Consider the following 15,684-nt stretch of genomic DNA (forward strand, 5'->3'; position numbering starts at 1 on the left):
GATTAAAAAAAATAGAATTTAGAGATTCATCACTTATATATAACGACCAGTGCTCATCCCAACAAATGTCTTCCTTAATGGCCCTCACCCATTTAGCCCATCCCCCTACCCAACACCCCCCACCCCCCCCCCTCCCGCAGCTACCCTCAGTTTGTTCTCTGTATTTAAGAGTCTCTTATGGTTTCTCTCCCTCTCTGTTTTTATTTAGTTTTGCTTCCCTTCCCTTATGTTCATCTGTTTGTATCCACATATGAGTGAAATCATATGATATTTGCCTTTCCCTGACTGACTTATTTCATTTAGCATCATACACTCTAGTTCCATCCACATTGTTGGAAATGGCAAGATTTCATTCTTTTTCATTGCTGAGTAGTATTCCATTGTGTATATATATATATATATATATATATATATATATATATATACACTACATCTTTTTTATCCATTCATCAGTCAATAGACATTTGGGCTCTTTCCATACTTGGACTATTGCCAATAGAGCTGCTATAAACACTGGGGTATATGTGCCCATTCAAATCAGCACTACTGTATCCTTTGGATAAATATCTAGTAGTGCAATTGCTGGGTCATAGGGTAGTTCTATTTTTAATTTTTTGAGGAACCTCCATACTGTTTTCCAGAGTGGCTGCACCAGCTCACATTCCCACTAGCAGTGCAAAAGGGTTCCCCTTTCTCCGCATCCTCTCCAGCATCTGTTGTTGCCTGAGTTGTTAATGTTAGCCATTCTCACAGCTGTGAGGTGGTATCTTATTGTGGTTTTGATTTGTATTTCCCTGATGATGAGTGATGTGGAGCATTTTTTCATGTGTCTGTTAGCCATCTGGATGTCTTCTTTGCAAAAGTGTCTATTCATGTCTTATGCTTACTTCTTCACTGGGTTATTTGTTTTGGGGTGTTGAGTTTCATAAGTTCTTTGTAGATTTTGGATACTAACTCTTTATCTGATATGTCATTTGCAAATATCTTCTTCCATTTTGTCAGTTACCTTTTAGTTTGGCTAATTGTTTCCTTTGCTGTGCAGAAGCTTTTTCTCTAGGTGAGGTCTCAATAGTCCGTTTCTGCTTTTGTGTCCCTTGCCTCCAGAGGCATGTCAAGTAAGAGGTTACTGAGGCCAAGGTCAAAGAAGTTGTTGCCTGTTTTCTCCTCTAGGATTTTGATGGTTTCCTGTCTTATGTTCAGGTCTTTCATCCATTTTTAGTTTATTTTTGTGTATGGTATAAGAAAGTGGTCCAGGTTCATTTTTCTGCATGTCGCTGTTGAGTTTCCCCAACCATTTGCTGAAGAGACTGTCTTTTTTCCATTGGATATTCTTTCCTGCTTTGTCAAAGATTAGTTGGCCATATGTTTGTAAGTCCATATCTGTGTTCTTTATTCCGTTACATTAATCTATGTGTCTGTTTTTTGTGCCAGTACCATACTCTCTGGATGATTATAGCTTTGTAATACAGCTTGAAGTCCAGGTTGCGATATCTCCAGCTTTGTTTTCCTTTTCCAGGATTACTTTGGCTATTTGGGGGTTTTTGGTTACATACAAATTTTAGGATTGTGTGTTCTAGCTCTGTGAAGAGTGCTGGTGTTATTTTGATAGGGATTGCACTGAATATGTAGATTGCTTTGGGCAGTATCAACATTTTAACAATATTTGTTCTTCCAATCCATGAGCATGGAATATTTTTCCACTTTTTTTGTGTCTTCTTTGATTTCTTTCATAAGCTTTCTATAGTTTTCAGTGTATAGATTTTTCACCTCTTTGATTAGCTTTATTCCTAGGTATTTTATGGTTGTTGGTACAACTGTAAATGGGATCAATTCCTTGATTTCTATTTTTGTTGCTTCATTATTGGCTTATAGAAATGCAACTGATTTCCGTACATTGATTTTATATCCTATGACTTTGCTGAGTTCACGTATCAATTCTAGCAGTTTTTTGGTAGAGTATTTGGTTTTTCCACATAGAGTATCAAGTCATCTGCGAAGAGTGAAATTTTCACCTCCTCCTTGCCAATCTGGGTGCCTTTTATTTCTTTGTGTTGTCTGATTGCTGAGGCTAAGACTTCCAACACTATGTTGAATAACAATGGCAAGAGTGGACATCTTTGTTGTGTTCCTTCTTTCTGCTTTTTTAATGGGACACAGTTTTACTTGAAACAATGATGGACAAAATATGGTTATTCATATTTAGGTATTTGGCAGACATTTTACCCTTCAAAGAAAACAACTATTTGCTACCAATGATGCAATTGGAGTTTTCAAGTGAAAATTAATATTTTGGGAAATTTGTATCCTGAACTTGACAGCATCACAATACTTATGGACTTTCTGATGAGGTCTGCAGTGATATCAATAAGATTATTTGATGTTATATGATGGGAAATATCCTTTATAAGATCTTCATAACTCAGAGCACTGGTATTTTCCAAATGTACACACTTACAATGTAAAAGTAAATGACTACATGAAAATGCAAGAGAGATGATGGATTTTAATTTAACAGTGTTCTTTGGAATTTTTAATAATTATTAGCAGTGTAAGGAGTTCTTGAGATCTAAAAGTTTGGGAACAACCATCTTAAAGAATACTTTTTTAGGGAAAATGAAATATCACTTTATGTTCTTTCTATAGCTTACATATTTTCTATTAGTCTATGTTATTTCCTGGGTAGAAAGCCTGTGTTTAGGAGTGAAAATTAGGATGACTTTTCTGAAGGGAAATCTGTCAGTGTGTTTAAACATGTTAAATTCCTGCTTTGTTTAATCCAAGAATGCTTCTCCAGGAAGTTATGACAAATAAATAAAGGATATGTGCAAAAATTTAAAGTTTGTTCAAACACACATGCAAAATTAATACATTGCTGATAATCAGAACAAATGTAGAAATGACTTATGTCCATCAAAAAATATGTTCTTTGAGTTTTTTCTCTTGATTTCTCTTTTTTCTCCCTACACTAGCAAAACCATGTTTCAAATGATTACCAAACTGATCAATCTAGCCCAAACTCTAAGTATGCCCAAATCTGGAAAATTTTCCATATGAATGTGGAATGAATGTTGAAGAAACTACCAACATTTCAAACTCAACATCATAAAGGACAAATGCATCTGTTGAACCCTGTGAAACTGACAATACTGACAGCTTTTGCCTTATAAAAACAGGAATTTCACACGGTTCAACCTAATAAAGTGTATTATCTTCTTCCCAGAACTTCAGTCCCTGCATTTGAAATGTCTTCTTTAATTCTTTCATTTGCTGTGTATAATTAGTATAAGTCATCTAGTCCTACTGCTTCTACTTCTATAAAATCTGTTTCTATTTTATCTCAGTTCATAAAACCTACTACCCTAATTCTAGTCTTCATAACCTCTCACCCGAGTTATTGGAAAAAATCTCCATATGGCTCACAATGACTCCTTCATTCAGCAAATTGTGTGCCTACTCTATTCTGTGCCTTGAACCTGGTCATACAAAAATAATGTGACAGGAATAAACTCCCTCGAAGGATTCACGCTCTAGTGGCCCCAGAAAAATTACAATACAATATGGTGTTAACAGCGATGATGCTAGCTAACAAAACCTTGAGAGTAACTAAAGTCAAACACAATGAAAAAAGTTCAGTATATCCTCCACATGCAAAGGGGAATTGTGAAAATTATTATTTTCCTTTATTCTTTACAAAAAGTATTTATTCACCTTTTACTGTGAGCAAGGCATTGTAGTAGGACTACAATGGTGATACTGTGAAGAACAAAACATCCTCCTCATGGATCTTATGGAGTGGAGAAGGAAGCCATTGACAACAGCACTCCACATATACATACATAATTACAAGTAGTGGTTTAAGTGTTTTGAAGGAAAAGTGTTTCTCTGTGTATTATGGTAGGGCGTACAGGACAGAATTAATAGTGGAAGAGAGTGGAAAGCGTCCATGAGAAAGTGACGTTGAAGCCAAGATGTGAAGGATAAATACAGTCACCAGGGAAAAAATACAGGTAAGGTATTCTGAGCAAAAGCAACAGCGTGAATAATCCCACCATGTGGGAAAGAAGCCAACATATATACGCGGATACAAAGGGGATGGCAGTTGAGATAATATATACTAAAGCACTTTGTAGCTTTGTCAACCATAAAGCAGTAAATCATGTTAATTATTCTTAGCAAAAAGTATTCACAAGGATAACAATGATAACTATGAATTTATACAGTGTTCTATAACTTGTGATCTTATGAATATGCTACTGAACCCCCGGCATGATTCATGAAGATCTAGAATATGAATATGGTGTCCTATTATTTTTTCCTCTAGAGTCTACAAAAGAAAATTTCATCATCTATTATGTATGATTTCCTGCTCACACTAGAGAAACATAAGCAATCTTATTGATAGCACAAAAGTAACATTCAAATATGTCTACTTGTCTCTGTTTTCACCTATATTACCTAAATTCAAGCTGATAATCTCCCCCTGCCCTGGACTCCAGAAGCCCCTTCGAATACCCTTTCATGCTCAGCCACCATCCACAATCTGCGTGGTCACAAAATAGCTGTGAAACAAATTTGACTGTATTACTCTCCTGTTTAAAAATCTACAGATTAAAGAGCACAGCTGTGTTTGCCGATAACCTCTATACACATGGCCTCTAACCCATCATATGTTGGAGAAGCATTTCAGGTATTCATGACATAAGTCAGCAAGATAAGAAGGAAGCAGAGGCTGTAGAATCAATGTGGGTGAGGACAAGGACACATACTGCATTACCAGGAGCCTAAGTTAACTAAGTACTTGAGAGATTTGTCTTGGGATGTTGAAATCTGATCTTAATGGGTAGTTACTTTCGTAAAAATAAGCTGCATACTTATGTTCTACATTTATGTCTGTTTTAAATGGCAAAACAACATCCTCTTCAGAACATTTGCTTAATGACATATAATCATTAATATATATGTCTTCCTTATGTTATCATCAGATTCATACATGTTTCCTTTGTTAATAAGATACTTTTTCCTTCCTAGTGCTCATCCCAGGAACATAGAAGGTAATTCTCCAAATCCTTTCCTGGCCTTTCTTAAAACACCTTAATCCCATTCAGGATTCATGTGACTTAATGTAACATCTATCAGGTTTACAAAGATCTCCCAAGAATCCTAAACCACACTTCATACCAATAGGTATCTGCCTTCATGCTGAAATTGTTTCCAGAACATTACATGGATTTGGCTATGGCTGGGGTGCAGACACCTGCATAGTTCCACTTTGGTGCATTTACTTGATTTCCCAGAAAGAATCACTGGCACCAAAGAACCTAATTCCCTATATTCTTTTCTTCTTTGTTCCTGACAACATGGACCAATATCCACTGATGCCATACAGAAAGCAAATACTATCACCAATCTTCCTTTGAAAAGGTTTAGAAGGTAAGGATGACTAGAACAGAAAGAGTGAAAATCCTCACCAGGACTAGAGAAATTTAATTTCATCCCTACCAATGTGCATTAGGAAACCTTGCCCCTAGGGCAAGGTAAAACAGATCTGAGAGCTTTCAAAGTCATTATCACTGCATAGACCCAGAGAACATATGATGATCATACAGCTTTCTTAACTTAAATGTCTGTCAAAATCCTCATTTAACTTTTACATGGATCAGGTAAATTTCCTCCATATTTTGGGCATATAATAATGCCACCAATGGAGACAGCCTTGCCATAAAACCCACACTATCTTCTTAGTAGTGTGGCCTTCAGGTAGTTATATATCTTATCAATGAACTGAAAGAAACACAGTCACTCTATCCTTTTTAAGCTTTGTCATGAAATAACAGATCAAATAATGTTTTCTGAAACTCTTAATAGCCCAAGATGGACAGTTAAAACAGTGTCTTGCTGTTATGTATTTTTTTTATCAATACCTTTCCTATCATTTTATCTCTCCATACAAATCAAACTACAATTTACCATAAACTGAACTGCAACCTGGGAATCTAGCTATATTCTGTAGGCCAATATATCATCAACTATCTTGAATAACAGCGTGTCTGAACTCAGGGGGCAATTCTGTTGATATATGAGACAGAATGGAACACAGCTTATTCTTTCACTGCTATATTGACTTTGCTGTATGACAGCAGCAAGAACACAGCATTTTTTACTTTTAATTTTCTTAAACAGCCAGGTCTTGCAAAGCATACAAAAGAGGAACAAAGTAGTGATTTTCCTTACTACATTGTCACTTTAATATACCACCAGGAATCACAATTATGGAAATAGTTTTGTTGTTTAACTCTTAAAGATTATATTTTAAATAAACATTCATTCATTGCATTGTTACCAAAAAATTGAAAGTTAGGGCTAATGATTGTAAGAAAGCAGCCACTAGATATTTAAGAAAATGAGTGTATAAAGCCTTGTAAGCACTCCAAGGTTGAGAGGCAGAAACCTGCAGTATTCACCATGGTTTAAGTGTTTACTATGTATTGCTTCATTCAATTTTCCCAGAAGCCCTATGAAATAAGGGCTCTTGCTGTCCCATCCACATTCTCTTCCCTTTACTGCTTCATTGCACACTGCCCAGCCTCCAACCTCCAGTAACTGCATTTCCTCAACCTTTACCCAAGGGCTTTCTGTGATACTAGCTTGGGTGGTAGGCTAGTAGGCTAGCAGAGAATTAACTCCCTTGGAGCAGCCTTCCTCCAGAGACTGACAAGAGCTGGCATTTCTCCTCCACTTCCCTCCATCCCCATTCCCGTGGGGTAACTGCACTGACTCCCATAGTTTCCCCGGTGGGATTCAGCTCTAAGGGTCACGTGTTAACTGCTTCCAAACACAATTTTTGCTGACTACCTTCTCCTCCCTAATGCACTTTTACTCACTCTTACTATTTTTTCTCTACATTTCAAATGCAGTATTTACACTTAAATCCCTGTCTCAAAGCTAACTTCTGTGAAAACTGAAATAAGACATCCCTCTTTTCACAGAAGGGGAAACTGAGGCCTAGAAAAGCCAAGTTACTTCCCTAAATTCACACAGCTTTTCCCAGGATGCAGGCCCAGAATATCATCTTAAAGTCCTAGCACTGAATCATTAAATACACAACTTCTGCTTGGTAAAGTAAAAGTTATCAATTTCCCCTTCAACAATGCACTCATAAGCACTCAAGCACGGGGGTGGGGGGTGCAGAGAGCGAGGGAGACACAGAATCCTAAGCAGGCTCCAGGCTCTGAGCTGTCAGTACAGAGCCCTACATGGGGCTCGAACTCATGAACTGCAAGATCATGACCTGAGCCAAAGTCAGACGTGCTTAAGTGACTGAGTCACCCAGGCGCCCCCATCTCATTTCTGAATACAATTGAGAAACATCATTCAGAAAACAGAATATAGTTAAAATCATATAAGTCCAAACTGATTCAAAAGTAAATTTTAAAAAGGCTGAACAAACTACTTGAATTGGAAATGCAAGTGATGCTATTTTTTTTTTTAAAGAAATTTGACACAGGTCCCCATGAAACTCAGACTTAATATATTTAGAAATGTGTGTTTTAAAAAGTTCCAGATGAAGTTCTAGAAGAGAGGTACAGAGTGGTCACCTGTGCATGTGTCATAGCCAGGGCAGAAAAGAATTTGCTGCTGCAAACCTACCTACCTAATCAGCATTTCTTTAAGGGAATAAAGGAGTTAAAGAAAACAGACACTATTTAACACACTCATCTAACACTTTCTAAAGAAATCAGCTCTTGAAATTTTTCAGAAATTTTAGGAATGCGTGGGTGGCTCAGCTGGTTAGGCATCAGACTCTCGATTTTGGCTCAGGTCATGATCTCACGGTTCCAGAATTCAGACCGTGCGTCTGGCTCTGCCCTGACAGCACTAAACCTGCTTGGGATTCTCTCTTTCCCTCTCTCTCTCTGCCTCTCCCTTTCAAAACAATTTTTTTTAAAGGACATTCTCAGAAATTTTAACATGCTTATCAGCAATCTCTGGGCCTCTCTGAATTGCCCATAAAATCTAAATACTCCAGCTATAATTTTGAGATATAATCTTCTTTCTTCATGTAAACAAATTTAAAATGTGACTTTATAGGATTTTATTCATTGTGGTGGATTAGCAGAATTCGGATTAACAGATTTTATGCTAAGAGTGGTTCATTTTTCAAAAGTTGCTTTAGCAGCCAGATAATTGTGTCCCTTGAGTTCCAAAATAATTTTCATTGTGATAAAATGATGTGGCATTTAGAGAAAACAAGGAAGAACATTAAGGAATTAAATAATAATCGAGGATCTGCAAGCTACGATTTCTAAGCCAGAAGAGAGAATTTGAGTATTGTGCTGTGACTAATCAAGAATGATTCATTAAAATCCAAGTCTAGCTGGAGCTCAGCCAAGGTTCAAGGTGGAATCAAATGTGAGGATGCAATTCCAGAGTTTGGATTAGATGTGAGCACTAGACACTTACCATCTGGTCTTTGAAGTATTTGTTTTTCTTGGTCAGGAGGTACCCTGGGAAGATGACAGTCTTGGTTCACTCAGGACTCAAAAGGGCTTAGAATCTAAGAATCTGATTGTTTGATTTCTTCTGAAGGCTTCAGATTACCTATTTCTGAAACAAATTCATAATATCAGAGGTATGGCATGCTAAAAAAGTCATGCTGATTCTAATCTATCAAACTTTCAGTGTAGGTGCAGGATAGAAGCCCATTAAAATCATTTCATAAAGAAGAATCCTACCATAAAGTTGCTGATAGAGTACTAAGTTTTCAAGTTTAGAGATGTCTACCTTAGGAAATTTCTGTTACTATTTACAGGGAAGCTTACAGTCAGTGAGAAAATAATTAGTTACATCCCCTAATCTTCGAAAACAGCCCCGAAATTCACACTGTAGATCTGAATGCTTGGAAAGTACAAAGTATGGGAGGTGGGGGCAAGGGGCTGGGATGTTGACTGAACAGAAAAGTAAAACATTCTTTGACTAAAGAGTATTAAGTTAAATGCCACAGTAACAAAAAAGTTTGTTTTGGTTTATCTCCAGGTGTAATGTTCAAAATATCTAATGACTGCTATGGCACAGAAACCAACCAATTAGAACTGAAACCAGAGGTTAGTTTTCATGGGTGCACACAAGGTCAACCTTATGATTCGGTGTTAACTGGCTAGGAAATAAAAAAATGATAGAACAGATAAGCTGAAAGAAACTGCAAGCCAAAGAGAAAATTTATAGTGTGATAAATCAATTTCAGCGTGTGATAAATCAGTTTCAGCATGTGAAAAACAAAGGGAGAGATTTCTAGTTAAATATGAAAGGTGAAACACTATACCTTCCTCAACTAACTGTAATGACAACATAGTAGTTTTCCATTGCTGCTGCAAAAAACAACAACTAATTTCATGGCTTAAACAACACAAATTTATTCCTTTACCAAGGCTCTAGAGGATAATCCATTTTCTTGCTCTCTCCATCTGCAAATGGTCTAGAGGACACCCACATTCCTTGACTCATAGTACCTCCACTGTATCTTCAAAGCTGGCAACATTGCATCTCTTGCTATTCCTGCATGGTTCCCTCTAATTCTTTTCTTTTGCTTCCTCTTCCACTTTTAAGGACCCTTGTAATTACCATGGGGCACCCTGATAATCCAAGATAACCTTCCTATCTTAAATTCAGCTGATTTGCAAATTTAATTCCCTTTGCTATATAATCCAATTTATCCACAGATTCCAAGGATTAGGTTACAGAATTTTTTGGAAGGCCATTATTCTGCCCACCTCAGACAGTAAAGGGATTTAAAAAAAAAAAAAGACCATCAATTCACAAATCCAGGCAGAGGAAGATGGCGGCGTAGGAGGACGCTGGGCTCACCGCGCGTCCTGCTGATCACTTAGATTCCACCTACACCTGCCTAAATAACCCAGAAAACCACCAGAGGATTAGCAGAACGGAGTCGCCGGAGCCAAGCGCAGACGAGAGGCCCACGGAAGAGGGTAGGAAGGGCGGCGAGGCGGTGCGCGCTCCACGGACTGGCGGGAGGGAGCCGGGGCGGAGGGGCGGCTCGCCGGCCAAGCAGAGCCCCCGAGTCTGGCTTGCAAAAAGCGGAGGGGCCTGACGGACTGTGTTCCGACAGCAAGCGCGACTTAGCGTCTGGGAAGTCATAAGTTAACAGCTCTGCTCAGAAAGCGGGAAGGCTGGAGGACAAAGGGAAGGAGAGCTGCTGAGCCCCCGGACGACAGAGCTCAGTTTGGTGGGGAACAAAGGCGCTCGCCAGCGCCATCTTCCCCGCCCATCCCCCAGCCAAAATCCCAAAGAGAACCAGTTCCTGCCAGGGAACTTGCTCGCTCTGCGCAAACACCCAACTCTGCACTTCTGCGGAGCCAAACCTCCGGCAGCGGATCTGACTCCCTCCTGCTGCCACAGGGCCCCTCCTAAAGTGGATCACCTAAGGAGAAGCAAGCTAAGCCTGCCCCTCCTGCCCCTGTGCACCTTGCCTACCCACCCCAGCTAAGACGCCAGATCCCCAGCATCACAAGCCTGGCAGTGTGCAAGTAGCCCAGACGGACCACCCCACCCCACAGTGAATCCCGCCCCTAGGAGAGGGGAAGAGAAGGCACGCACCAGTCTGACTGTGGCCCCAGCGGTGGGCTGGGAGCAGACATCAGGTCTGACTGCGGCTCCGCCCACCAACTCCAGTTATACACCACAGCACAGGGGAAGTGCCCTGCAGGTCCTCACCACGCCAGGGACTATCCAAAATGACCAAGCGGAAGAATTCCCCTCAGAAGAATCTCCAGGAAATAACAACAGCTAATGAGCTGATCAAAAAGGATTTAAATAATATAACAGAAAGTGAATTTAGAATAATAGTCATAAAATTAATCGCTGGGCTTGAAAACAGTATAGCTGACAGCAGAGAATCTCTTGCTACAGAGATCAAGGGACTAAGGAACAGTCACGAGGAGCTGAAAAACGCTTTAAACGAAATGCATAACAAAATGGAAACCACCACAGCTCGGATTGAAGAGGCAGAGGAGAGAATAGGTGAACTAGAAGATAAAGTTATGGAAAAAGAGGAAGCTGAGAAAAAGAGGGATAAAAAAATCCAGGAATATGAGGGGAAAATTAGAGAACTAAGTGATACACTAAAAAGAAATAATATACGCATCATTGGTATCCCAGAGGAGGAAGAGAGAGGGAAAGGTGCTGAAGGGGTACTTGAAGAAATAATAGCTGAGAACTTCCCTGAACTGGGGAAGGAAAAAGGCATTGAAATCCAAGAGGCACAGAGAACTCCCTTCAGACGTAACTTGAATCGATCTTCTGCACGACATATCATAGTGAAACTGGCAAAATACAAGGATAAAGAGAAAATTCTGAAAGCAGCAAGGGGTAAACGTGCCCTCACATATAAAGGGAGACCTATAAGACTCGTGACTGATCTCTCTTTTGAAACTTGGCAGGCCAGAAAGAATTGGCACGAGATTTTCAGTGTGCTAGACAGAAAAAAATATGCAGCCGAGAATCCTTTATCCAGCAAGTCTGTCATTTAGAATAGAAGGAGAGATAAAGGTCTTCCCAAACAAACAAAAACTGAAGGAATTTGTCACCACTAAACCAGCCCTACAAGAGATCCTAAGGGGGACCCTGTGAGACAAAGTACCAGAGACATCACTACAAGCATAAAACATACAGACATCACAATGACTCTAAACCCATATCTTTCTATAATAACACTGAATGTAAATGGATTAAATGCGCCAACCAAAAGACATAGGGTATCAGAATGGATAAAAAAACAAGACCCATCTATTTGCTGTCTACAAGAGACTCATTTTAGACCTGAGGACACCTTTAGATTGAGAGTGAGGGGATGGAGAACTATTTATCATGCTACTGGAAGCCAAAAGAAAGCTGGAGTAGCCATACTTATATCAGACAAACTAGACTTTAAATTAAAGGCTGTAACAAGAGATGAAGAAGGACATTATATAATAGTGACAGGGTCTATCCATCAGGAAGAGCTAACAATTATAAATGTCTATGCGCCGAATACCGGAGCGCCCAAATATATAAAACAATTACTCATAAACACAAGCAACCTTATTGATAAGAATGTGGTAATTGCAGGGGACTTTAACACCCCACTTACAGAAATGGATAGATCATCTAGACACACGATCAATAAAGAAACAAGGGCCCTGAATGAGACATTGGATCAGATGGACTTGACAGATATATTTAGAACTCTGCATCCCAAAGCAACAGAATATACTTTCTTCTCGAGTGCACATGGAACATTCTCCAAGATAGATCATATACTGGGTCACAAAACAGCCCTTCATAAGTTTACAAGAATTGAAATCATACCATGCATACTTTCAGACCACAATGCTATGAAGCTTGAAATCAACCACAGAAAAAAGTCTGGAAAACCTCCAAAAGCATGGAGGTTAAAGAACACCCTACTAACGAATGAGTGGGTCAACCAGGCAATTAGAGAAGAAATTAAAAAATATATGGAAACAAACGAAAATGAAAATACAACAATCCAAACGCTTTGGGACGCAGCAAAGGCAGTCCTGAGAGGAAAATACATAGCAATCCAGGCCTATCTCAAGAAACAAGAAAAATCCCAAATACAAAATCTAACAGCACACCTAAAGGAAATAGAATCAGAACAGCAAAGGCAGCCTAAACCCAGCAGAAGAAGAGAAATAATAAAGACCAGAGCAGAAATAAACAATATAGAATCTAAAAAAACTGTAGAGCAGATCAATGAAACCAAGAGTTGGTTTTTTGAAAAAATAAACAAAATTGACAAACCTCTAGCCAGGCTTCTCAAAAAGAAAAGGGAGATGACCCAAATAGATAAAATCATGAATGAAAATGGAATTATTACAACCAATCCCTCAGAGATACAAACAATTATCAGGGAATACTATGAAAAATTATATGCCAACAAATTGGACAACCTAGAAGAAATGGACAAATTCCTGAACACCCACACTCTTCCAAAACTCAATCAGGAGGAAATAGAAAGCTTGAACAGACCCATCACCAGCGAAGAAATTGAATCGGTTATCAAAAATCTCCCAACAAATAAGAGTCCAGGACCAGATGGCTTCCCAGGGGAGTTCTACCAGATGTTTAAAGCAGAGATAATACCTATCCTTCTCAAGCTATTCCAAGAAATAGAAAGGGAAGGAAAACTTCCAGACTCATTCTATGAAGCCAGTATTACTTTGATTCCTAAACCAGACAGAGACCCAGTAAAAAAAGAGAACTACAGGCCAATATCCCTGATGAATATGGATGCAAAAATTCTCAATAAGATACTAGCAAATCGAATTCAACGGCATATAAAAAGAATTATTCACCATGATCAAGTGGGATTCATTCCTGGGATGCAGGGCTGGTTCAACATTCGCAAATCAATCAACGTGATACATCACATTAACAAAAAAAAAGAGAAGAACCATATGATCCTGTCAATCGATGCAGAAAAGGCCTTTGACAAAATCCAGCACCCTTTCTTAATAAAAACTCTTGAGAAAGTCGGGATAGAAGGAACATACTTAAAGATCATAAAAGCCATTTATGAAAAGCCCACAGCTAACATCATCCTCAACGGGGAAAAACTGAGAGCTTTTTCCCTGAGATCAGGAACACGACAGGGATGCCCACTCTCACCGCTGTTGTTTAACATAGTGCTGGAAGTGCTAGCATCAGCAATCAGACAACAAAAGGAAATCAAAGGCGTCAAAATTGGCAAAGATGAAGTCAAGCTTTCACTCTTTGCAGATGACATGATATTATACATGGAAAATCCGATAGACTCCACCAAAAGTCTGCTAGAACTGATACATGAATTCAGCAAAGTTGCAGGATACAAAATCAATGTACAGAAATCAGTTGCATTCTTATACACTAACAATGAAGCAACAGAAAGACAAATAAAGAAACTGATCCCATTCACAATTGCACCAAGAAGCATAAAATACCTAGGAATCAATCTAACCAAAGATGTAAAGGATCTGTATGCTGAAAACTATAGAAAGCTTATGAAGGTAATTGAAGAAGATTTAAAGAAATGGAAAGACATTCCCTGCTCATGGATTGGAAGAATAAATATTGTCAAAATGTCAATACTACCCAAAGCTATCTACACATTCAATGCAATCCCAATCAAAATTGCACCAGCATTCTTCTCGAAACTAGAACAAGCAATCCTAAAATTCATATGGAACCACAAAAGGCCCCGAATAGCCAAAGTAATTTTGAAGAAGAAGACCAAAGCAGGAGGCATCACAATCCCAGACTTTAGCCTCTACTACAAAGCAGTCATCATCAAGACAGCATGGTATTGGCACCAAAACAGACACATAGACCAATGGAATAGAATAGAAACCCCGGAACTAGACCCACAAACGTACGGCCAACTCATCTTTGACAAAGCAGGAAAGAACATCCAATGGAAAAAAGACAGTCTCTTTAACAAATGGTGCTGGGAGAACTGGACAGCAACATGCAGAAGGTTGAAACTAGACCACTTTCTCACACCATTCACAAAAATAAACTCAAAATGGATAAAGGACCTGAATGTGAGACAGGAAACCATCAAAACCTTAGAGGAGAAAGCAGGAAAAGACCTCTCTGACCTCAGCCGTAGCAATCTCTTACTCGACACATCCCCAAAGGCAAGGGAATTAAAAGCAAAAGTGAATTCCTGGGACCTTATGAAGATAAAAAGCTTCTGCACAGCAAAGGAAACAACCAACAAAACTAAAAGGCAACCAACGGAATGGGAAAAGATCTTTGCAAATGACATATCGGACAAAGGGCTAGTATCCAAAATCTATAAAGAGCTCACCAAACTCCACACCCGAAAAGCAAATAACCCAGTGAAGAAATGGGCAGAAAACATGAATAGACACTTCTCTAAAGAAGATATCCGGATGGCCAACAGGCACATGAAAAGATGTTCAGCGTCGCTCCTTATCAGGGAAATACAAATCAAAACCACACTCAGATATCACCTCACGCCAGTCAGAGTGGCCAAAATGAACAAATCAGGAGACTATAGATGCTGGAGAGGATGTGGAGAAACGGGAACCCTCTTGCACTGTTGGTGGGAATGCAAATTGGTGCAGCCGCTCTGGAAAGCAGTGTGGAGGTTCCTCAGAAAATTAAAAATAGACCTACCCTATGACCCAGCAATAGCACTGCTAGGAATTTATCCAAGGGACACAGGAGTACTGATGCATAGGGGCACTTGTACCCCAATGTTCATAGCAGCACTCTCAACAATAGCCAAATTATGGAAAGAGCCTAAATGTCCATCAACTGATGAATGGATAAAGAAATTGTGGTTTATATACACAATGGAGTACTACGTGGCAATGAGAAAAAATGAAATATGGCCTTTTGTAGCAACGTGGATGGAACTGGAGAGTGTGATGCTAAGTGAAATAAGCCATACAGAGAAAGACACATACCATATGGTTTCACTCTTATGTGGATCCTGAGAAACTTAAGAGAAACCCATGGGGGAGGGGAACAAAAAAAAAAAAAAAAGAGGTTAGAGTGGGAGAGAGCCAAAGCATAAGAGACTGTTGAGAACTGAGAACAAACTAAGGGTTGATGGGGGGTGGGAGGGAGGAGAGGGTGGGTGATGGGTATCGAGGAGGGCAC

The 15,684-nt window shown here is 39.2% G+C and overlaps 1 long non-coding RNA gene across 1 annotated transcript in view; it reads right to left on the reverse strand.

Moving 5' to 3' along the window:
• The window catches only part of LOC147581737 (uncharacterized), a 234,449-nt gene that overhangs the window by 9,402 nt on the left and 209,363 nt on the right, over positions 1-15,684 (reverse strand). The window contains exon 5 of the long non-coding RNA XR_015250202.1: positions 8,461-8,604. This is a non-coding gene — a long non-coding RNA (uncharacterized LOC147581737). The remainder of the gene's footprint in view (positions 1-8,460; positions 8,605-15,684) is intronic.

Source organism: Puma concolor, chromosome B1 (assembly GCF_028749965.1).
Source record: "Puma concolor isolate L17-30 chromosome B1, mPumCon1.1.hap2, whole genome shotgun sequence".
In the NCBI taxonomy this organism is placed as follows: Eukaryota; Metazoa; Chordata; class Mammalia; order Carnivora; family Felidae; genus Puma; species Puma concolor.